Raw genomic sequence first — 25,293 nt, 5'->3', positions numbered from 1 at the left:
TCATTTTCAAGACAGAGATGTTCTGATAAATTAAAATAAACTGATTCTTTTAAAAAAATTAGGTAATTAGATGCTCAGGAACACCTTGAAAAGATTTCCTTCCCTGCCACTTCTGCTTGAATTTAGTGAGGGACACTAGATAACAATGGCAATAATAGGCTGTTGTGGTAACTCATCATGGCCACTACAAACCAGCTCTAATCAGAGAGAAAAGTGTCAAGGGTTGGCCAATGTAATCATGGTATGATTGAGATTAATAAATAAATTAAAAAAAGAGAGCAAGAAATTTGAAAAAGAAAAAATTTGTAAAAAAACAACAACAAAAAACCCCAAACACAAAAAAACAAAACCAAGGACCCCTGTTTATTTTATTAACTCCTTGCCATGTAATTTAATGCTCTCCTCTTCCTCAAGTGGTGATTTTCCACTCATCTCTCCTTCCTTCCTTGCTTCCTTCCTTGCTATGCTTAGCAAGGCACACCTTACAGGCTCATGAACACTATTCCTCTGGAAAGTCAGGCTCACCCTAAAAAGCACTCAGAGTCAGAACAGGATGCATGACAAGTGGATCCAGCACATGAATAGGAGGCATTGAAGCAACACAATTCTGGTGAGAAGAAATATCATTTCATTGAATTTTACTGAACCCAAAATCTTTCTTGGAGACAAATCCATCTTCAGAGAGCTTTCTGCATGGAGATTTTTTAGGCTGGGGTCAGTTGTGATCAGACAGCAACAACCCAGATATTTTGGCTGACTCCACATTGTGCAAAGGCAAATTTTGAATATGAGACTTGCTGCTATCTGACCACCTCATGTTGCAAAGTTAGCAAGGGCTATCTTGGGAAGAAGAATGTTTCTAAAACTACTTAGTCTGTACCCTCTCTTGATTTTACTAGAAGTCACCATCAAACACCATGCAGAAATAGCTAAGCTAATGCAGCATGAGCTGGCTTGAATTCCAAGAGCAGTACAGACATGCTAACCAGGTGTCTGAATCAGGAAGGTGAAGTTAGTGCTGCACATCTGTAGCTATTGCAGTGGGAGCAGCTGGGTCAGGTGCCTCCACACAGCACTGCCCAGGGTCCCTGAGACCCTGCCCAATGTCCCCTCTGCCACCAGAGATGCAAAAGGTCTCAGAACACTGCACATTTCTGACATGGTGCAATCAAATCTTACAAGAATGGTCACCCAAACACGGCCTGAATCTCTTGGTAACAATGATCTACAGACCTAAAGATATCCAGCAAACTACAGGAGTTTTATTTTGAGGTTGTTGTTGTGTGTTTTTTGTTTTCTTTTGGTTTTTTTTTTTTTTGTTTGTTTTTTGTTTTGGTTTTTTTTTTTTTTTTTTTTGGTTTTTTTTTTTTTTTGTTTGTTTGTTTTTTTTGTTTGTTTGTTTTTTTGGTTTTTTTGTTTTTTTGTTCTGTTTTGTTTTGTTTTCACCCCCTGTTAGGGAATTACTAATTGTTCCAAACTGATGTTAATTGGCTTACAGTTCCACTGCTGGTCAGCTGGCAGGCTTCACTCTGCTTTCCCAACAGATTTATTTCACAGCTGGATTTGCAGTCTGAGAGGTCCTTCCCTTTTCCAGCCCTGCAATCCTTCCAAGCAGAAGGGAGGAGAGGAACAGACAGATGCCTTTCCACAGAGATGTAACAACACTAACAGGTTCTCAGCATGTCAATAACAATCTAATCAGGCTGCATTATATTGAAGGGAAAATGAGATTTCTGACTTTGCCAGAACACTTCACACATCCGCTTGCTCTTACAACACATACAACACACTCCAGTTTCCAGATGCAGATAAGGATAACCACAGCGTGGAAAACAATCCAAGAAGTAGCATAGCCAATTCTTAGCTGGACCTCAGCCTCTTTCCATCTCCTCTCCTTACTCTGGAATAACAATTGCTCCCTGTAAATCTAATGAAATTCCACAGACAGCTCCTTTGTGTGTATATCAGGCAGTGTCCTGCTGTTCTGAGGATATGTAGGAAAGATGACTCAACAAGCTGTCTCACCTTGCCTCTCAACCAGCCTTGGTGTAATCCCAGGGAAACCTGGAAATCTAGCAGTGCCCAGGGAGCAGGAATTACTTCTGGGAGAATCCTGGTGGCACCTCCTGGGAAAAAACAGCTGCAAAGACCAGAAGCTGTGGCTGCCCCATCCCTGGCAGTGTTCCAGGCCAGGTTGGATGAAGCTGTGAGCAACCAAGACTAGTGGGGAATACCCCTGCCCATGGCAGAGGGGTTGGAACTATATGATCCTTAAGGTACCTTCCAACCCAAACCACTCCACAATTCTGTAAGGACCTCTCCTACCCCCATGGCTGACAAACTGTACAGAGATGTCATGCAGCTCACCAAAACAATAAAGCACTGGGCTTTTCTCCTGCACAGTGCAATTCCTGCTAGAGCTCCCTCCTTGGACAGGGCTGATTAAAGCTGACCTGACCCACATGGTAAGACTGGGGATATCACCCCCAGATGATCAGAGTTAACCTGAACTCACCACTGGCTTGTGAGTTGGTGAGCAGTGAAGCACCCCAGAGACCAGAGCTGCAGCTGGCTCTTTCCCCAGGATTCTCTGAAGCAAGGACTCATACCCAGTAGCAATCTGTCCTGAGCAAAACAAAACAAAAAGCAATAGGATTCTGATTCCAGATTCACTGCCTGGAAGAAGGAGGAGGATATTTTATTTCTTTCCTGGCTGATTACCTAAAGGAAAAAAAATAAAATAAAATAAAAAATTACTAACTCCAGTGAATGAAACAGAACTTTTTAGTCCAGATGCCTCAGTCAGGTCATCCAAATTCCCTATTGCCTTGATCTCTTTTCCAGCCAATGAGTTTCTCCTAACTTCTGACTGATGGTGCCGTATATTTAAAAATGTGTTTATTCTGACAATTTGCTATGCTTTTATGTAAGAGGACAGGCAAGCAACCTATCCCCAAAACCTCAAGGAAACAGCACAAACTTTGGCTGCTAGACCAGTTGGCTCCCTGTGGACTGCTGATTCTTGGACAAGCTGTTATTCCATCCTTAAAATATGTACTTACCCTGAAAAAGAAAATGCACACACAAACATACAACTAGATATTAAGAGCTCTGGTAGATGTGACTCTGATCTTGTGACTAAGGTGTCAGCTGCTTCTGCAGTAATGGACACAGTAGTGAAGGAAAAAACCAAAACCAAACAAAACCAAAACGAAACCAACAAACAAAAACCCAAAGAAAGAGTGAAGACTGAACTGCCCACAGCTGGACTGAGCTGAACTTCCACTGCTAAGCTCCTAACGCTGGGTTTTCCTCATTGCTCCAGTGTCAGTGAGGTTATGGAAACCAGAGAGGTAAACAAATGGGAATTTCTAAACAGATTAAGGGCTAAAGGAAGGGGAAAAAGGGTGTGGGGGAGAATATTTGGAGAACATCCGTTCTGTGGTGAGTTGTGTATTTCTCAGGGTACCCAAGAGAAGGGGAGATATGCCTGTACAAGAGAGGTCAGCTCATATCAGAGCACATCACCCCCTTTCCTCTTTCCCTTGGCTGCTGTTTAACACTCCCTTTGGAGTACATTTCCCTTTGGTTGTGGGAAACACATAATCCACCAGCCCTCTTGTAAAGCATGTGGCAGTGGCACAGCCTGAAATAGAAACCAGATTTCTGCCTTTAAGTCCCCTGCTCTCCCCTCTGCTGATCAGACCTAGCCTTAAGCTGAACAGAAGGAACAGGATTTTAGCATCAGGCACAACCCCATGGTGAACCAAAAAAGCAGATGCATTGCTCCAGCCAGAGCTGGTGGGGCTCCTTGGTTCCACTCACTCCCTTTGCTTAAGGAGATCACCCCTGGGTTTGACATGGGTGCCTGCACAGAAATGTCCTCCCAGCACTGAGTGTGCATCTGCATGCTGAGGGGTCAGCAGCCCTGAAAACACTGCCCAGGCAGCAACATGATGAATGAAGCACAGGGACTAGATTAAAATAGACTTTCAAATGCAGTTCAATTTAAATAAATCCCCCTATTTTTGTTGCCATTGACTGGCTTCAGCTATGCTTAGTCTCTGCCATTTGTCTTCTTTTTATACAACCTATTTGTGGTTAGCAGAGATTGCTTTTAAGAGGCTAACAACAAAGAGAGGCACTAATTGAATAAAGGCAGATTAGTCTTCTCTAGATTTGGTAACACAAGAAAAATACACCAATTCTCCAGCCTCAGGACCATGGGCACATGCAAAGTTCTGCTTGTGCAGCCTGCTCCTGGGCACTTGGAGGCCATGCAAGAAGACGTGGCTACCATGAGACACCAATGAAGCCCTTCAGATGCTGCTTGATGGTATCATTGGCTCCTCACAGGTTCTGCAGGTGCCTGGCTTCACAGCACTTTGCCTCCCAAGCCCCTGCTGCTGAGTAACATTTTCTCACTTCATTTCCTTCTGGTTGCTACGTCATGGATTGCTGTAAGCCATTAAAGCTCACTTTGCGACAGCCAAAGAACTCTTGAAATCCCAGGGATGCCAGAGCTGTGAGGATCACAGGCTGCCTACCAGCTTCCCTTGCCAAAACTTTCCTGCAAAACTTCTCACCTGCATTTCCAGCCCACGTGGTTTTTCCCTGAACCTTTCCAGATGGGACACAGGCAAGGCTGGAAGGGTTCAGCAGCTGGGATGCTCTCAGCAAGATGGGAACATAACCTCCAGGGCACTATATGAGGACTGCACAGATCTCATTGACCTCCTTCCTTTTAACCTGGTGGAAAGCTCCACTTTTCAAAAATTATACTCTTTAACCTTTGTGAAGAAGGAGAGATCTCAGGGATTTGAGCACTGATGGTCTTAACACTGCATTAGCAAGTGGAGAAGCTTGTTTGAGATTCTGATCAGCAAAGTGCAGCTCAGAGGAGCAGAGCAGAAAATGTCAAAGACGGATCAACAGCAAAGAAGATGGTTGCATTTTTCAACAAGCTCTGCTACTAAAAATTCCAGGGAGCAGAGACTAGGAGGGAGGGAAAGGGTGTATGGTGACATGGAGGAAGGGAGAGAAAGTCTTAGCCAGCAAGATGAGCATCCTGAGTCACTCTACCAGGGAGGGTAAAGCTGCTTTGCCAAGGGAAGGCTGACAGTCAGTCAGAAGCCTGGAGTAATTCCATAATGTAAAAAAAAAAAAAAAAAAGATAATTATTTTTAACAAAGGGTTTGTACAACTCTAGCCACAATCAGAACACACAAATTCCAGTGCTGTGAATCCTGGTCACCCACTGCTCTAACCTTGCACAGGAGGCAAGGGGGTAAATGTGGGCTGTGCCAGGCATCTGGGCAGCAGCCCTGGGTGTGCTGAGCAGCTCCCAGTGAATCCCCGTGGCTGGCAGAGAGCTTCATCCCCTCTCCCACAGCCACCATGAGCTTCTCTCCACTGCAAGGACTGAGAGGAGCTTTCTGCTCAGTCCTAGCCCCATGGCCACCCCAGCCCCATCCCCACGCCAGCCACACCTCACTGGGGCTTGGAACTCCAGCAGCTGTGAACTTCTCCAAAATGAACAATGAGAGAGGAGCTTGTTCTGCTGAGTCACATATGTGATTTTCATACAGAAGTAGTGAATTTGTTGAACTCCAATTTCACTTTGCCTCGGTTTCTGCAGCTACTTTCTCTGACCATAAGCCATAAGGAATCCTTTTCCTTTTTCAATTTTTTTTTCTTTCTTTCTTTTTTCAACAAAGTCTTCTGCATTTCACTGAACTTTTAATTAGAAATGCAATAATGAAAATCTGATTTTTTTTTTTTAATATATAGCAAAAGCACTATGCTACATATCAAGATCTTTGAAACCAACAAACCTTAATTTTTTTTTTTTTTTACTGATGAAGTACAAAGTGAACTTGAACACTTGAAGAAGAAAACTATGTTTTTTCTGTCATTACCCAAGCACTAATAAAACACATTTCGTAGCCCTCTCAGAACTGGGGTAAAGTTGGGACTGACAACAGAAGGAAACCATATTTCCATTTTGTCTTGTAAATATTTTTCTTGCAGTGCTTTGCTCCAGCACTGAGGGGATGAGGACCTCAGCACAACAGTGGTTGTAGCAGAAATAAGATCTTGCATTAGATGAACCGGAATAGCTGGAAAAATTAGATAAGTTTCCAGGTGCTTCCTAACCAGTCCCTCAGGCCCTGAGACAAGTCTATTAAAACCCCTTGAGCTAAAGGACTCCATGGGCTCTGCTTAGCTTTGCTTTCCAGGGGTGTAAGTGCTTTCTGCAGCTTACTTGGACCAAATGCCAAGGAATAGATCTCTCCAGTTTCAGAGAGGTGTCTGCCCACCCCTTAAACCAGCCAGAATCACTCCAATTACTTTAGTAGCTTTGTTTTCTGCCAGGTCCTTTCCATTTGTGAACAGAAGTTGCCAGAAGAGTGATTTAGGCAATGAACACAACCAAACAACAGCCCATAAAAAAGCACAACCAAACCAAACCAACAAACAAAAGAAAAGAAATACATAAATCCCCTTTTCTGATCTATCAGATCTAGTCTCCTCAGTCCCTTCCTGAGTCAAACTCTCACTAAAATCTACATCAGAGAAAGCTCAGTTGCTGCCACTGCAGCATCTCTGGGGCAGAGCAGAGCCCGTGGCACTTTGTACACCAGTGACCAAGGCACCAGCTCTGTCCTCACTCCATGAACTTCACAGATTGAGGAGGAGGTGGGCAAGGTGCACAGCAGCAGTGTCTGCTTCTTCCAGGTACCACAGCCCCTCTGTTCTGTGAGCTCAGCAGGTATCAGTGGAAATCACTGATGGGAAAATGGGACACCAGAGAACACAGAGCCCTCTTGGTGATCTTCACCGTGGCTTAGTGGTGCGTGGGGCTTCTGCACACTGTGAGCGTGGCTGAAGAGAAATAGCTGTTAAAAATGATCCTACTTAACCTCTGAAAATAAAGGCAATTATTATGAAAGAGATGACAAGGTTGTTCTGGATGCTCTAATTGAAAATTGCTGCCATTTTCCCAGCTCCTCTAGATATAGGTGTTCAGTTAATCAGAATTCAATGATAAATAGTGCTGGCAATGAGAATGGGGTTTGGATTATTTGCTCTAAGCAGCAAAAAGTCAGCAAAAAATTAATGTGGGGCTGTGAGGTGGGGACCAGCTTATCTCAGAGCATGGACACCTCACAGGACTTCTGTATCACCAGAAAAACAAGTAACCACCACATTTCAGAGCCACTAAAGCCATGCTCAGGGTTCAGCAGCCTGCAGAGTTTTTCCACACACCACCACCAGACCTCAGCAACAGGGACAGACTCAGATGCTTTAGCAACAAACAGTGCAGAAAGCCCAGAAAATGACTGAGTCTGGAGTCTTTCTTTGGAAGAGAAAAGGCAAAATCACCCAGGCAGGATTTGAACCAGTAACTGGTCCTGACACCTGAACTAGTAGTAACCCTGAGGGCTGCTTTAAAAAAAGAAATAAAATCACAAGATTTGTCAGCAGATTTAAATTATGAGGAAGCTGAGATCAACCATATTTCTAAATAAATTTTCTAGTTCATATTGGTCAGACTTTAGGTAATTGTCCCTCCTCCACCCTCCCCCTTCTCCCCCTTTTTAATAAATGCAATTTACAAGAATTGCATAAAAATGAGTAATACATTTGTTTCATTTAGACCAAATATGAAATGAGTAATTTCTTTCCAGCACATGACCAGGCTATTATGTCTGTTCCTAAGTATACAGCAGAAAAATAGAGAAAGATGTTACTTTGTGCCCATAAACAGACAGTGCATATCATCTGAATCTTTTATGTGACAATGAGTGCACCTTCTGAAAAGGTCCATTGGAAAATGCACCTTTCCCTGTCATACCCACATCCCCACAGCTATGACAAGCCCTGGGAAAGGGGCACATACTTTGTTCTCACTGAAACAAACTATTTCTATCTCTCCTTGGCTGACAAGAGGAGAAAAGTCTTTTTGACAATGGGGCCCTGGAGGGAATACACATGGTACCTTTATTTATAGATCCACAGCTCGATAGCCTGATCACTGCTAGATGCTCTCTCCCCTCCAGGCTTTGAGTAACCAGTATTTATTCCAGCCTGGCTTTTCTGCCCCTCTCATCTTCCCATCTCAGACACACTCTCTTTAGAAAGGTGGTGGGCTCTGCTTGGGACTCTGGAGCTCAGTGGTTTGTGTAGGTAACACAATTACAGTGACACCACTGCTCTCTCTTCCCCAGGCTCAGCTTTGCCCTTGGGTTTTATCTCACAGGTTTGAACTGGAGAGAACTCAATATAGACCAGGAGTTCTTGATCTTCCCATAAATTAGGCTCACTGCCAACTAAACTAAGACACTTAATCCCTCAAAATAGAGAACATTTATACTTAAAAAAAACCCAAAAAACAAAAAAGAAACCATAGAAGAATCCTCCAGAGCAGTGTAAAGCCCTTCAACCTCTACACCTCACATCCCAAAGCAAAAAAATGTACTTTGCCATCCATGAGTCAACACGTGCTCTGCAGCGTCCCCAGGAGCTGAGTGGGGTTTGGGAACACAACACCCAGTCCCTTCCATGCCCAAACCAGTGTCTTACACAGGGGCAAGGCAGGAGGGACCAGTGCTATCTTGCTCCGTAGCTGCAGCAACATTTCTGCATAATCTGTCAGGTTAAACTGAGATAAGAGTGGATTCACTGCTTTTTTTTTTTTTTTTTCTTTGCTAAGTTCACCTCTGACCAGTCCCTCTGGGTCTATATGGCAAACTTCTAAATATACCTAAGTGGAAATCAGAAGAAGGATTAATGATAAAACCCAAAAGTTATTAACATATGTACTTTAACACAGCCTGACAGAAACAGGTTATTGTGTCCAAAATCTCACCTTAGGGAGAAGCTCCCATAGTCCTTTCATGTTTTTTTATATCTCCTCTGGCCTGCTTCACAGCCAGAGGCACAGAGAATGTTTTAAACATACAGGTGGATGCTCCCCAGTGTCATTCTCATTGACAGCTCCAATCACTGTCAGCAAACACACCCTGGCAAATATCCCTGCTAAAGTCTAACCCAGCCTTGCCCTTCTGCCAGCCACAAACTAGCCCATAACTTACTGACTACAGAACACATCTTTTTTTTTTATCCTTTCCAAGGAAATATCTTTATTAGACCAACTGATAAGGCAGGAAGAGACAAAATACTGCTCATGTTCCCAAGCCTGTTCTCAGGGTCAGGAATGGGAATAGCAGATTTTCCTTCATGTTGGAGTGTTAGTTTGTTTACTGACATTGTAGGACTGGCTGCATTTGTCATAATTCCAAATCTACAGGCAAATTTCAGCTCTCAAAGTAGTATTGGTGTATTGAATTTTGGTATTTCCTATGTGGGGATACTCACCCTGCACATGAATATCCAACAGCAGTGATGGATATCAAACCAAATACTCACTACATGTACCATGCTTTTGTCCCACTAAGAATATTTATGTCCCACTACAGACAGAGTTTAAAATGCATTTTTCCTCCTTAATCAAGTATTGATTTTAAGAAAAGCAGGAAAAAGAGAGAAAAAACCCCACATTATCACTTTTGAGTGAGAAAAAGAGGATCTTTCTTCACATTTTTGGTTTCATCCACAATATAGGAAGAAATAATCAGCTTACACAGGGCAATCACATTCCTCTGGATTTACACAAAGGCGACCAAGACCACAGTGCTGGTAAACATTTGCAGAAGCTGCTCTCCTCCCTTCACATCTGCAGTGCAGGTTTCCATGACACTTTTGCAACCTTAACTGCCACCCACTTAGCTCAAACCATGGAGCTACAAATAGGTGACTTGAAGTTCCTTTTCAGCCCCCAAATCCTGGAACTACTCTTGCAATGTACAAAGTTTGAACTAGCAATACTGAAACTCCATTTTTTTTTTTTTTTAAATCTTTTATCTGCTCTGCATATCACCATCTCCACACTTTGTGATCTGAGCCAGTTTTTAATCCATTGCCTTCCACTACCTCAGTCCTGAGGGCCCACTGAGGTCACATTTCCAAAATTGTCTTTGAAATCACAAAAGAGGGGGAAGAGGGGAGGTTAGGTAGAATGTATTTTCAGACCTTCCATAGCTGAAGCCTGGAGCTATAAGAAAGGACTGTGTATTGCAGCACTGATGATCAAATCATGAGTTGGCAAGACTGGGCTTTCAGTCAGCTGAACTACAAATGCACTTGAAACAGTGACTTGCTTTTCTCCTTTTGTTTCAGATCAGTCCAACATCTCTTCTGACACAAAATGACCCAGGTCATTCTGCTCTGAATCATCATCAAAGAAGGGAAAGGAAGAAAAGTGAAGATATCACTCTCCACATCTTCATCCCACAGCATATTCGAGAGGGCACAACTCGATCGTAACTTCTCTCACTCTCCCATGACCTCTTCCAAAATAATCCCTCCTCACATCCAAGTTACAAAGCACAGCAATTCCTTCCACACTTAAAGTGCCCACTGCCTACGATGGCAAGATAAAAATCATCCAACAAGGCACAGAATTTGAGCTTATCTTGAGAAAACTGATACCTCAGCCCCAAGTGGCAAGGGCCATGAAGTGAATGTGCCCAAGGTTATCAGGGGATCCACATTCAGGAGAACTCAGACACCTCACCTCTATGCTGTTTCAGCACAAAGTGAGGCAAAAAGGACTGTTGCCCTTAAATTGTGGATACTGAGGCTCTTCCACAACCAAACCTCACAAAAGCCCTCACATAAGGGAGCTTCTTTCCCCTTCCCAAGCATTGGAAAGCAGTTACCTGCACTGGGCAGCTCCTCCAGACCAGTTTTCAGATGATGCCCCCACATGTAGCAGAACGCCCAAGGGATGCCCTAAAGCAGGGTGACAGCGGTACTGGCTCAGATTTAACACTGCCCACACAGGAGTGAAGCCAACCTACCTGGGATCATGCTCCCTCTATTTTCAGTCACACAGACACAACAGATGGATGGAGGAGCTCCAGCAGCCAGGACCACAGCCTGGTTGAGTGTGAGGCCTTCCCCAGCTCTAGGAAGCACAGGCACAGCATAATTTCTAGCCATGGTCCCCATCACCCTCTGCTCCTGTGGAAGCAGCCCTTCACCTTTCCCTCAAAAGGCTCATCCCTATTTCACTGCAAGGCCCAGAGGCATTTCAGGTTCCTCTGTGCACAAACAGCAAGTCCTGAGCCAAGTCTGGACACTGGTTAAGACTCTCTTTGCTTGCAAAATGTATCCAGAGAAGAAAACACATCTTTGATCTTCAACCAAAAGGATTCTTTTAGCCCTCAGACTCACACTGATCACAGCTAAGGAGGGAGAGAGGAGGAGTATGTAACATTTCTTTCCTTTAGACAATGCTTCAAAATTCCTGTGTTTGACAGCAGACACAAATGATGTGGTTGTTTAAATTGATCACTCTGGCAGAGGTTAAAAAAGAAGCAGAATGGAGCCAGGAAAACCCAGATTTATAGAGCTGCAGCCTGTTTCCTAATAGAGTGAAAGAGAAAACTTGCCTGTACGCACATGTTTTTCCAGCCCCCAAATTTGTTATCTGCACTGCTCTTACATGCCAGGCTATTTCTCCAGGACATCTCCAGGTAAGTGGGAGGATAATCACAATCCTGTTTTCTACGAGCCAGACAGCACCAACACCACCAAAACTTTGGGGCTGCCCTTTTGTGTGCTCTTAGAAACAAACATTAAGGTCACAGAGCAGGAGAAACCCTGGGCCAGTCCCTCCTCAGGAAACCCCCAGACACATTTCCAAATAGCAAATGACATGTGCATAAGGACTTGGCAAAGGGGACAGGCAGTCTCTACTGCTGGATGCTTACCTTCTACACAGCCTTCATCCGTTCATTTTCATCATTAGCCATTTACTGCATAATCATGCCTCTAAAAAAGTGCAATGCCTTCTCCTGATAACATCACCCTTGGGAAGCCAAAGCACTTTGAATGCAAGAGTTGGCATTAAACAAGGAGAGTTATTGTTATGCTTCTTACCCCTACTTAAGCTCAATTTGGGCATAGATTAGAAGTGCAGAATAGACAACTGCTGAAAGCAGAGAAAATACTGAGGTTTCTTGTCTCAGGCAGAAGAGGGGGAGGGAAATGGGCTGGAGGTGACTGTTCCTTAGCCAGCCCCTGCTAATCGAAGCGAGCCATCCTCATCAATATCACTTTGCTTTGGCAGCTTTTCAAGAAGGAAAAAAAATAAAATAAAATTAAAAAATCACACACAAAAAATCAGCACATGGTTTAGTTGCTGTGTGTTCTGCACACCAAAGAGGAAATCCAAGGGGTTAGCAGCAACATGATGAGCTGCATCACCTTTAATGTTTTAAAGAGAAAATTCTTGCAGTTGGGGAGCAGGAAGGGGGAAGTTGCATCCCCTCTGACCCACAGGGCACATTCTTTGCCACTCCATCTGCCACCTCCAGCTGCTAAATCCTCCATCACTAGCACAAGGTGATCGCAGACCCAAGCACGCTCCTAAGACATGAAAGAAAACAACTCTGGCTTGCTGCCTGCCTACAAACCCTGCTCTCCCCACCCCCTTTCCTTCCCCTTCTCTCTGACATGTTTAAAGCATCTGAACGTCAAGGTAGTGAGATATCACAGAGCGAGCTTCCCTTCCACAGCCTGCTCAGATGGCTCTTGTCAGCAGCTCCCTCCAGCCCTCCTCTCAAACCCCTCTTTTCCATGAGGATTTCCCTCCCTCCTGCTCTGGAGCCGCTGCTCTGGAGCTCCCATTATTTCCTTTCTTGGAGCCTCCAGTCTGGAGCCAGGGAGGTTTGTCTGCTTCCCTGGGTTCAGCTAATAAATTGGGATCAGGGGGGTCACACAGCAGGGGACTTGGAAGCCTGAGAGCCTCTGACACCATTTTTATTAGTTTTTACTATACATACCATTTCAGGAGCTGGGATGCCATCCCAGTGGGGCCCTACCCATTGCTTAGTAACTAAGATTTTGTAATCTAAGTTTTGACAAGGTCATTTTTTACCTTGGGAGAGGGTGGGGGAGGGAGAACCCCCACGTACATTAATTACACAAACACTGTAGGGACAATGCAAATAGGAACCCGTTTCCCTTTTGCATCAGGGCTAAAAAATGAAAAATCTTTTTACTATAGGGCTATACACAAGCCAACAGGCCAGTGTGTTTTAAATGAACACACTGATCAGATCTCTGCTTTTCAGCCTTTCCCCTGTCTGCCCCAAATAAAACAACAAAAGTGACCAAACCTGAAGGTTGCCACAGAGCCCTGATGCCTCTCTTGTATTAAATGCCCCTATGTCTCTGCTGTAAGCTCAGGACTGGTTTTAAGTAATAAAACCTTCACTGGCTTCAGTGCTGATTAACCCTACCTTTAGTTACTCACTGCTGGCACACAGGGTGTAAGTTACCTTTTGACAAGCTGTAGTCTCAGCAGACAGAGGTGTGAATGGCCCCAACACCCACTGGCTCACCAGGTCAACCAGAGACTTTTTTTTTTTTTTCCTGATAAAATGTTTCTTAGGCAGGATCCATGAAAAGCACAAGAAAAAAAAACATAGAGCAAGTCAGCACTGGGACAGTTTCATGAGAGCAGATAGAGATCACAGCCCTGTGGTGACAGCACAGGGGCCATGGCTGCAGGGGATGGTGCTGGTCCACAGGAGCAAGAACCCCAACCAGCCCCAGAGAGGCAGAACAGTCATTTGGGCCCACAGGCACACAAGTAGCCAGTCTGCCAGGCTGGGCATTGTCTCATGCATTTAGTACTGCTTTCTCCAGCTGCAGCTTTGCTGTGCTCAATAATACTGAGCTTTTTTTTTTTTTTTTTTCTTTTAATCTGCTGCTCTGATAAATTCATTCTGGAAGAAGGAAAAAGGTCCTTTGGTCACTGCTACCTTTCCCTTCCACCCTCTCCCTGATCCAGGGCTGTGTGAGGTGTATGCCTCTGATGTGGTTAAAGCAGGACTGAGATTGAGTAATGCTTTGAGGTCCTTCAGCATGCATTCTGCTGGCTGTCACCTCATCAGGCTCCAGCATGTGCTTTGAGGTTAAGTCCCAATGTTTGTGTTTGGGGCCTTTGTTGTGGTTGCTTGATTTGTTCATGATGGCCTTGGCTCTGCCACCCCACCAGCAAATGTAAAATTCACAAAGTGGTGACTCAGTCATTTTACCCACTGGCAGCAGCAGCAGCTGGCAGAGGCTCAAAACAGATCAGAGAACAGGGCAACAAGTGTCTCCAAGATGGATTTTGGACAAGCAAGTAAAAATGAAAAGCCTGAAAAAGCATGGAGAGTAAAAGCCTGATATTAAATAAAGAGACAGAAAAACAGCTGAAATGTCAAGTACAGACTGAAGAGATCAGAAGTAAATCAGCTCCGTGACAGGCAAGGAACTGTGCTGTGCTTCTGAACAGCAACACTCAAATGCAGCAACTCACTGGCCCATACAGCTTTTTCCATTGGTTAAACTCAGCCTGAATGTCAAAAGAAGCTGTTTTTTTGCTGCCAGCACTGGAAGCTCAAAGCAGAACCTACTGATCAAGCTGTTTTCTTCCTGCTTCAGGCATCAGCCCTAAAAATAAAATGACCCCGAAGGACTCAAAAGCTGGCTTGCTGCTTTGGCTGACAATATGTGGAGTAGGATAGCAAGGCTTGTGCTTGTTCTTCTGCAGTTATATGGGCTCTGTGGGCTTTAAAATAACAAAAACGTCCCCAGACATGAAGGGGGAATTCATCCTGACCTGATTTAAATCATGGTAACACCTTCAGGGCTGGAGAAGACAAAAGCAACCCTTGAAACACCTCCTCTCCTACCTAAACATCTTGAACCAAAGGCTCAGTGGACAATCACAGTCCCAGGCCAGACACCTGAACTGAAGCTGTGAATTTTACAGTAAGAGAGAGAGAGGTTATGATCTATGTTGTACCCAAAGAGGACATTTCTAAATTAGCCATATTTCAGGCTGAACACATGACAAAACCACAAATGGACTTGTATGACATGGTGTTCTGTAATAAAATATCAAACTTCTAGATGAAGGAAAGATGGTCTTGTGCTTAAACACAGCACTAGACTCACAGCCTTGGATTCTGTCCTTGGTAGGACCCACTTTTATTCTGTGAGATCTCAAGCAAGTCTTGCCTTAGCTATGTAGAACTGGTGCAATCACTACAGTGCAATGATTTAGTTGTTAATAATTTTTTAAACTTTTTTTGTTTGTTTTTTCAACCAGTGCACAGTAATTTACATTCAGAGAGCTTTATAACTCATTTCTGTCCGTTTGATGTCCAGCTCCAACTTTTCTGGCAAAACAGCAATTGGAGCACAAAGAGCACATCACTCTTTGCTGCTGCCCATGCCATATAAGACTCAGGAAAGGATTGTGACTCAGTCACCTAAACTGCATTCTGTTTATTCATGTGTAACCTGGGAATCATTATAATTGCTTTCTAAGCATTAATTGATTATTCCTCATAGCACAACTCTAGAATTCCTAGAAGAGAAAGGGAGAAAGCCAAAAAGAGCAGCAGAAGCAGAAAAACTTCTAATTTCTTCTTTACTTGTTATTTTTTTCTTCTTCTGAGTTATTTCCATTCATGCCCTGACTTCACCATGGTGTTCCATGGTTTGCTTTGATTTCAATCCATCCATCCTCACCTTTTCTTTGTTCAGACACAGCTCCATCTCAGAAATGGAAGTCTAAATTCCCAGGAGTGACCAGCAAGGCTTCTCCTGACTCCCATGAAGACAAAGAGAAGTCCACTTGTACCACTGTCTCTACTTGCTCAGAATAGGAAATACTTTCCTTATCACTAGGGGACAACATAGTCAGATGGATATCAGGGGACTCTGGGTGCAGCTACCTTCTTCTACAACTTCTCTGCATTTGTGTATCTTCACCCAGCACTCACACACACACACACACACACACACACACATTTTCTCACGTGGCTGAATTCCTTCTATAGCTCTGCACATCTCCCTACCTGGGGGGTCAAGAGGCTGGGTAGCAATTGCAACCAACACACTGGTTTGTACAAAGAGAAACCAATTCCCTTCCTTCCTGGAGCTCAGCTGCCTTGAGTGCAGGATGGATGGATGGATGGATGGATCAACAACCAAAATCCCAGTGCAGAGAAGGAACCAAGCCAGAGCAGCAGCAAATGTGTTATGTGGGCAGATTAACTTCCCTTGGTTATTTCCCCACAACAGAACATCAACATAAACCACAACTCAGATGACAAAACTCAGGTCTGGTTCTCCCTCAGGAAGACAAACAAACAAAACCCAAATCACTAACAGAAAAACTACAAACAACAAGAAGCAACCTTTGGAAATCAGTTGTAAGGGAAGAGACAGGTATATACTATAGCTTGGTAATGCAAACAGTCTCCTTTTCTCTAATGGAGATGCTCAGCTCATAACAAATACTGTTTTACAGACCTATCACTTTTAGTTTTGAATTTTACAGTGCCAGGTTAAAATTATTTTGCTATCACACTTACCCAGTCATATGGTTAATAAATCACACAATAGCAACTGATATCACAAAAGGTTAACTGCATATGTAGTCTGCACATTTTACTCCAAAAAAAAAAAAAAAAAACAAACCAGTTTCTTCTAGTTCCAGGTAACAGCATGGAAATGTACTGAAAGGACAAAAGGAGCCCTCAAACACAACAAGCAGAGCTAGCTAGTAAAGATTCAAGCAGATATTCTCAGCTCTCTATAAGACACTCCCAGAATTGTCCCATCTGAAACCCAAAAGTTTCTCGTGGCAGAGGAGAAAGTTGTTTGGGAAAAATAGACAAATGAAAAATCAGACATTTCTGGTAGCAGGCAGCTAGCTGAACACTCATTTCTCTCCTCAGAGAATGTTTTAATGGAAAATCTGACTGATCTGGCAGAGACAGTTCCAAGACAGTGATACTGAGTCATAAAGCAAAGCTGTAGCCACCATACAGCCTGATCCAAGGCCCCTGAAGTCAATAGGAAGGCTCTGGAACAGGCCCATACAAATTAAATGAAGTCTGCAGCATGACTGTTATTAGCTCAGACCCCCTGGAGGAGCTGGCAATGAGAAGGTGCTGCTGCTGCTTTCCTAAAGCCTCTTCTCTCACTGTTATCAATGTGGGTTCTGTCCAAGGATGTTCTGCAAATTGAGACAGGTGTGAATCCAAGAAGTGCTCTTTGGAATTTGTTGTTTGAGGAGAAGGGGGGAAAACAGTTTCACAGCTGTAGGCTGAGCATGAAAAATGTGGCAGGTGACAGAAAGAGGGTCACCACATTGTGACAGTGTCTCTGCTTGACAGTACATGGGCTTGGTTTTCTGTTATATTGCATGAATTTAATGCTGGTAAAACAGGAAAAAAATGTCAGTCTGTTTAAATCCTGGGATGAAGAGCTGTAGCAGCCATCACTTAATAGGAAAAAGTATTCTTCTTCAGAGGAAGAAAGGAAAAAAATTTATACAAAGGACAAGCAGCAACAGAAATGAGACATGGAAGTGTCTTCGGATAAGAAAAAAGAAGCTTCAGAAGCTTCTTGGGATATTAGAAAAAAGAAGCTCCAGAAGAAACACTGAACAAGCCTAACTGATCTCCCAACACAAGGCACACATCCTGAAGTCAGGCCTCTCTTTCAGTAGGGGACAGGAATCAAAAAATGGCAATACATGTGTTGTATGACACTTGGTGCATACAACAATACAAGTACAATCTTGTGCCAGGAGGACAGAGAACAGACAGACACCAGATTTTATGCTACAGGACAAAAGAAAAGCCATAAAAGGAGCCCTTGACTTCAAAGTCTCAGCTCTCAGTTTAGATGCAAGAGAGGGGTTGCAGAGGTGGTAACAGCTTCTCATGCTGCAATCCTCAGCTCTCACTTGGAAGGACCCCAGAAAGGTGAGGAAAGCACCCAACCATCACAATCTACCAACTGCAGCACCAGTGAGCCCTGCCCTCGATGGATTTCCATCAGAGATGATGGTAAGGAATGCACTGAATGCAAAGATAGGATGGGAAGAAGAAATTATTTTATTAAGTTTACACCAATGCCAAAAACCTGGGTAATAAACAAGAGGAAATAGATTTAGTCATTTATGAGCACTAATTTGACCTAACTGCTATTACTGAACCGTGTAGAATGATTTGCATGACTGAATGTTTAAATCAATGGTTATAATCTACTTAGATAGGGCCCAGGTCTTAGAAGAAAATGAGGAGGGGAAAAAATTGCATTATCTATAACCAAGTCACTAGCAATTAGAAAACCTGGATGCTTCCAACTTGATGATCCTGATAAAGCACCAAGAAGGTATTTTAGCTGATATCCCTCACCACCATGCTAGAAAGCAGGGTGAGTAATACAAAAATGAGTTGTTTGAGGTGTAAGATGAAAAGATCATCCACTAACCTCGAGGTCTCCCATAGGAGAGACCTATGCTAACCCATCTTAGAACTGCTGAATATCCTGGCTGTAATCTCTCAAGCTACAGGAGAAGTCACCAGGCTGGGGAAAACCTCTACTAACTGACTCTTGACAAGCAGAGGAACTGAACACCCATCAAATAGCAGTAATGTAAGTACAAAGAATGACAAGTCAATCACTCTTCTTAATGGCAACAAGATCAAATGATCTAAACTGGTAATGAAATCTATTTGGTGCCCTGGAAAGCTTGCAGCTTTGTGAAATTGCTCGGGGCAATTCAGTAAAAAGTCTCACTGACCAAACATGACTGGGAATTATGAACATCCTACTAAAAGCCACAGATGCCATAACCCAATATTCAAGAGAAGAGAGATGGTACTGGTGAAATAACTCATCTACACTAACAAATTACAGAAACCTAATAAAACCAAGAAAACTTATATGACCAGTAGGATAATTAATTAAATAGAGTAAATCTCAATATCAGGAATCTTAAACTAGAACTGGTGCTTAGAGCTAACATCTAAATGCAAAAGACCACTACCACAGGATGACATTTTTCAAGACAATACACTTTAGCAATTCCCATCTAAGAGATCCTAAACTGGGAAACAAATGTTTTCAGCATGACTTGGAAGAAGGAAGATTCTAGAAAATAAACCTGATGTTATGCCAGCTTCTTAATACAATGAACAGATACATTCCTCACACACTGAGACAGATGAAAACAACCTAACCAAAGGAATCGTGTGAACCTCAACACATGGAAACAGACAAACTACAAGCAGGCAACAGGAATTTATGGAAACTGCAGCCCACCAAACCCATTTAATTTATCTTATGAGATTATAAACAAAGCTAATAAAGTCAAGAGCTCGTGACCAGATTTCTAGGGGGTATCTGAAATCAGATTTATGCAGAAGTAGATGTTATAGAATGGATCAAAATGCATAGAACGACTATACTGTACTGTACCCTTTTTCTCCTATAATCTGTAGCAGTAACAGGGCTGGCAGCTGCAGAAGGGGAACCATCAGCAAGGCAGTGCAGAGCAAGGCATCCTGCCACTTCCATCCCAGCAGCAGCACTACCCAGGCTATTTACTGTCTCAGTGAGGACAGATTTTTAAGACACAGCAGCATCAAGAGCAGCCGAAGCTGAACAAGATTTCACAAACCTGGTGGGGTGTATTTACTAGCCTAGTTCATTGCCTCCACAAATTCTCCTCCTGAGACATGGACAAACACCTGTGGAATGTCAACACAAAAAGAAAATGCCTTCCAATGGCACTATACTTCTCTGAGGCCAATTAATAACTATGCTGTCTTTTGGTAGATCCCAGTGGTCTCCCCTATCCATACCAATACTACATCTTCATTTGTTGGTTTAAAACCACAAAGTTCTTCATTTCACCTAAGCCATATCCATTATTTTCTGCTATATTTGCTCATCTCATAAATACAGAGTGTATTTCTGTTCAGAGTGCACAGAAGGATCTAACAAAATATAGGGCTAATACAATTTGGGCTAGAAGATCTTCCAGAAGCTAAACCAAAAACCTCTGCGGAAAGATGCATTAAATGCTCTCTGCTGAAAATTGTGGAGAGCAAGAAGTGGAATTGTCATTCACTGACCTTCTAGCATGCATGGCATACAATCACCTTGACCTTATTTTTAACCTCTTACATGCCCTGCCTGGATGCCAGCCCTGCAGGGCTCTGCTAGTTAAAGCTTCAGTGACTATTTCAAAGTGACAGATGGAGTGTCAAAGCAAACAGCATCTGTCCAAAGGGCCCCTGTAGGTGATGCTTCACAGAGTATCTCCTGAACATCTGTAGTAATTAAATGCTTAAGCTGAACAAAATTTAATTTTGCAGGCTGTGTTGAATCAGATATAGTTCACTGCACAGGGGCCCTTGATGTGCTCTGAGCTCCTTGAAAATAGTGTTGCTCCTTCCCTAAGCCCTCTTCGCCCTCAGCTTCAGAAGTGTGGCAGCTTGTTTGTTCAAAAACCAGGCATTTAGTGGCTAAATAACCAACCTGGCATCCAATGAAGTCGTTTCCCATGTCTGAAAAGAGACCACAATGAGAATTTAATTCTCATTTCTTTTATGGAAGGGGTAGGTTCCTTCACCAAAGTGGAAGATTTTGGTTTGGTTTATTGCTTGCAGAACTTGGTAAGGATATCTTAATAAACCTGGGTTCTTTGTGCATCCCAGAAGAGCTGAAGGACATCATGACATCTTGTTATTCAAAAGATGTGACTGATGAGAAAAAGCATGAAGAAAAGTGAAAAATGGGAAAGTCTAGAAGTTTATTAAAGTGTGAGGCACCTGAGCTCGATGGTCAGCAGTCTTAAGACAAGCAGAGTGCATGGATGAAATACACCCCCTTCCCTCCCCCAGAAGGCAGGCAAAGCTCAGTAAATCAGTTCCAAAGACACAACAGAAACCATTTCATTTGCCTGCATTTGCACACACCTGGGATCCACCAGTTACTCCTTCCTACTTGGAGCATTCCCAACAGCTTGAATTGACCTGCCCTGTAGTCCACTCAACTCTCTCATTTTAAACCAGAAGAACTCTCACCTTTGGGAGAAAAGTGATAAGGACATGAGCAATTTGAAGAAGAACCTGTGATCAGGACAAGCTGAAAAAGCAGCCAGAGTGTCATGCAGGCAGGAGGCAGACGGGTCTGTAGGGAGGAGATGCCACTTCTTAGAGCAGATGATGGTTGCCAGGGTGGTATATCAAGCCTTGCTGTAATACTCATGGATCTTACTGTAGTCACAATTTCCTGGATACAGAAAAAAGGAAACTAAACCCCTTGGTGTTGCATGGTAGGGAAATATCATTAGGTTGATTTTTTTTTTATTAGGATGATTTTTTTCAGAGACCCAAATATCTGGTAACCCTGATCATTCTGAACAGGGAACAGGTCAAAAGATAAATGTTCACCCTTCAGCACTTATTACTCAGAGTGCAAGGTTCTCATATGAAGGTTACCATATAATATTGGATTATGGTAATACATTATGTTGCATTGCTGATAGGGTTTTCATGTTAATTTCCAAAGTTGATACTATTTTCTTCTATCTATCTATCTAATCTGTCATGTTTCTCAGGCACCTACCACTGTGAGATCCTTTTTCTATAAGCAGTAATCTATTTCTTATATATTGGACAGGTTCACCAGGTACCTGCCAGAACCAGTTCTATCCCTCTCATTCTGCTGGGGAACAAAATTAAAAAAGATGCACTGTTGATTTCATCATCTGCCAAAAGCTGAGGCTGTTGGTTTGGGAACTGCACGTATTAGGAAATCTATTTGTGCTCCTTCTTCTTACTCAATGGCTTTTCCTTTTCCAGCTACAGAGCAAAAGTCTGCAGGTCACAGCAAACGAGGGTAATTCATTTTTTTTTAGTTGACAAAGTTGAGGGCGAGTAGGAAAAGAGCTGAAACAACGGAAATGCTGATCTCATTCTAGATCATGAATTACACTTAATTCTCTGTTGGTATTTGTCCATTGCTCACTAAACCCAAAGTACTCAAGCATCTAGTGGGGCAAGTTCAGAGTCATAACTGTCAGCAGGGATGGTAACTGGAGAGTGAGCAGAAGATGAACTAATGGTTGGACTCTGGGCTGGTGTGTGCCCACAAGTCACATTCAAATGTAATCATCCAAGATCTTCAAGTCTCCTTGCAAAAGTGGAATCCCACTTTCAAACACCCAGCAAACCTGCTCTTCTAGATCTGACTTACTGGGACCCACAGTGGCATGGCCAGCTCAAGTTTATCTCACCTCTGAAATTAAAAGCTTTTGATTCTGGAAATAGTTTTTGTAATTCTGGACTTAATAATATTATTGATAGACTTTTCCATGTGACAAACCCTAGATCCACTACTATGAAAGGCCAAAACTCTCTCCACAGAGCAAATCCTGCACCAAATACTACTTTGGGCAGTCAGCAAAGTTCTGGAAGGATGAAAGAAAGAGAAAAAAGAACAAGTCTGTGAGAAGGAAGAGAAATTCACAACACAGCTAATAAGTGAATGGGGGATGGGACATGAGAAGATGAAATAAAGGCTATGTGAAATGACTCTGCTTTCCCCCCTATTTCGTTTGGAGAGAAGATTAGGTTACTACAGTTCAACAGGACTCAGTTTGCTTATTGCTTTGGGCATTAAGAACTTAATGCAAAAGTAATGAAGTTAAACCTGTGGCATAGATAATGGTCATTAGCAGCCTTCTTTCCCTGTCATAAACCTGACCCTTGTTAAATCCCATTTTATCTTTCTATGCAGATGATTTTGCACAGAGTGAGAAGTTTTCTCTATTTTGCCCAGTTTGGGGAAAAAAGTTGGCTAGTGAGTACATGCTGATATTCCCCAAACTGGAGCCCTTTTCCCCATGTAGCAGCCCAGGCTGCATTGCCAACTAGAGGGAAACACCAGGAAAAAAGAGCAGTATTGGACACCTCATAAGAGGGACAAGAGGTTTAAGAATTCAACTGGCATTGAAATCTCCTAGGAGGAGAATATTGGGGAAAAGGCAAGGATTAAAAAGTCTGAGCAAGAGACAAAGCCTATTTACTGCCTAACCCTTTCATTTCTGTACTCTGCCACCTAGATAATGGAGCTCTTTCCTCATTATTTAAGCTCTTTTAGAGTTTATTGACTTAAGGCAAAATTGCCCATACAAACAGATCCTTGGGAGCTGTTGCAGAGTTTCTGTGCCATTGCTGTGGCAAAAGGAATTCTGTTTGCCATCTCTGTCAAGGAACATCTCACCTGGATGAGAGATATTTAAACAGAACAATATTACCAGATATCCTAATTCTTCATTAGTGATCCCAACCTTAATTTTTCTTTCACTAGGGACCTAAAACTAGCATAATATAAACAAGAGAAACCCATTTTTTCATAACTCCATGTGGAAAAGCCTGTCTCTATTACCCTGGTCTCAAAAGGTGCTCTAATTCATCTGCTTTTAGAATCAAGATGATCATTACTAACTTTGTTATATGTTTGTCTGATAAGAATGGTCAGGATTGTTTTATTTTTTTATTTTTTCCCTGGGAAGTAAGAGGTGGCATGAAGAAACTTAATTTAAGCTTACAAACTGAGGTGACCATACCACTGTCTACAAATGGAGAAGGGCTGTACAGAGACATTGACTTTAAATACAGATCAATGAATGTTGAGGTTTCATTGCCAAGTGAATCCAAACAAACCAAAAAGGCAGTAACAGAGCCCTCAAGCCAATTGCAAAATTGCATTAACTTCAAAGGCAGGATCATCTGGCCCTCAAAGTGAACATGCCTCATAATAATGTCAGTCATCACAAGAGTTACACCTATATTTGAGTAACAAGGAGTGGATTAGTCACCACTTGATGAGCAAACAAGAAAATGAAATTTTGGGTTCCAATCCCAGAGAATTATCTGTTTTCCTGTAAAGTCACTTGAAGGGAGGAAAACCACAGACTAAAATCTCAGCTTGGGGTAATTCTGTGTTTCATGTTGAAAAGGGGTCTGTACAGGACATTGCTGAATAGACAGATACACCAGTCAAAGCTAAGGTGTAGAAGCCAATATGACTGCTTGAATCATCTCCCAATCTCCTGTTCAGCTTCTCATCTACTTTATTTACACAGACATATGTGATTTTGTTGCCAGCTGGTGATTTGGCAATAAAATGAAATCCGAGCCTAATGTGCCTAGAAGATTTGTTTGGAAAAAAATAAACCCAAGGAAAAAAAAAAAGAAAAAAAAAAAACCAAACTAAGTAGTACTTGTTTATAGAAACATTACGGTACCTTTGATCCTTTCTTCTGTTCTGCTTCAATATGCTTGAGTAAAAAGAAAATACGCTGTAAATTTCGGAGAGCAGCATGGGGGCTCCTATGTTTGTGTTGCAAAGACAGACTGAAGCCTTTAATCAAGACAAACTCCTGTAGGGCAAATTTCCCAACCCAGCCTCAGTGCCATGGTGTTGCTAGGTGGATCCCCATCCAACCAATCTACAGTTCTTGTAACTTGTCTGACCCATTTCTGAGGCGGAGCAGCCCTGCAAAATCATTTGGGCATGAGAGAAGGTGGGGAGCCAAGGAGGTGACACACAAGAAATGGAGACATAAGTTAATAAACACACATATAAATGGAAGAAAAAAAAAAAATCATGCAGGACACTTGAGAGTGGCTCAGACACTGGACAAGAAATACCAAAGAAAGATATAAATATTAGAGAAAATATAGCATCCATATGAAAAATGTTTCACTTACCCATGACCCTGAATAAGAACCCACTAACACTAAGTCTCCTGACCTTTTCTATACATACACATGTCAGACAAAAATGTGCATGCTGCTCCTTAAAATCTGATATTTATTATATCTCACATCAAAGCGTAACTGCACATGGACAGATTTTCATGGAAAATGAGCATGCAACAAGCATGGGAGGAGGGGAAAGGCACTAAATCTACAGAAGTCCTAATCAGGTAAATATACCAAAAAAGAGTGGATAATTTTGTATATGAAATTGCCATAACAATGACACTTAAAAATCAGATGTGCTAATGCACCCTTAAGGTTTATGAATTAGGAGACTGCCTTCATAATATAGAATTTTTCACTGGGATTCAGAGTTGGTATCTCCACAGGAAAACCAATGAATTTTCACCTGCTTGCCCAAAGTGTGTAAGGTACATAGTATTTATGCTGTGCTACAAGATGAAGTACATTGGGAAAAGCAAATAAAAATACATTGTGAAAATACGAGTGTTTCCTTTAAAAACCCTCCTTTCAAGCACCATAATGTATTCCTTTCCAACCAAAACCTTGTTCCTTTTCTCAG

At 42.6% G+C, this 25,293-nt stretch overlaps 1 long non-coding RNA gene across 1 annotated transcript in view; it reads right to left on the bottom strand.

The window, feature by feature from the left end:
• LOC139803557 (uncharacterized) overlaps nt 1-24,411 on the bottom strand; it is a 62,276-nt gene extending 37,865 nt beyond the window's left edge. Inside the window, exon 1 of the long non-coding RNA XR_011729051.1 lies at nt 24,254-24,411. This is a non-coding gene — a long non-coding RNA (uncharacterized lncRNA). The remainder of the gene's footprint in view (nt 1-24,253) is intronic.
• Between the last annotated feature and the right edge of the window lie 882 nt (nt 24,412-25,293).

The sequence above is a fragment of the Heliangelus exortis genome, chromosome 16, assembly GCF_036169615.1.
Source record: "Heliangelus exortis chromosome 16, bHelExo1.hap1, whole genome shotgun sequence".
Classification (NCBI taxonomy): Eukaryota; Metazoa; Chordata; class Aves; order Apodiformes; family Trochilidae; genus Heliangelus; species Heliangelus exortis.
This window is presented reverse-complemented; position numbering and strand designations above follow the sequence as displayed.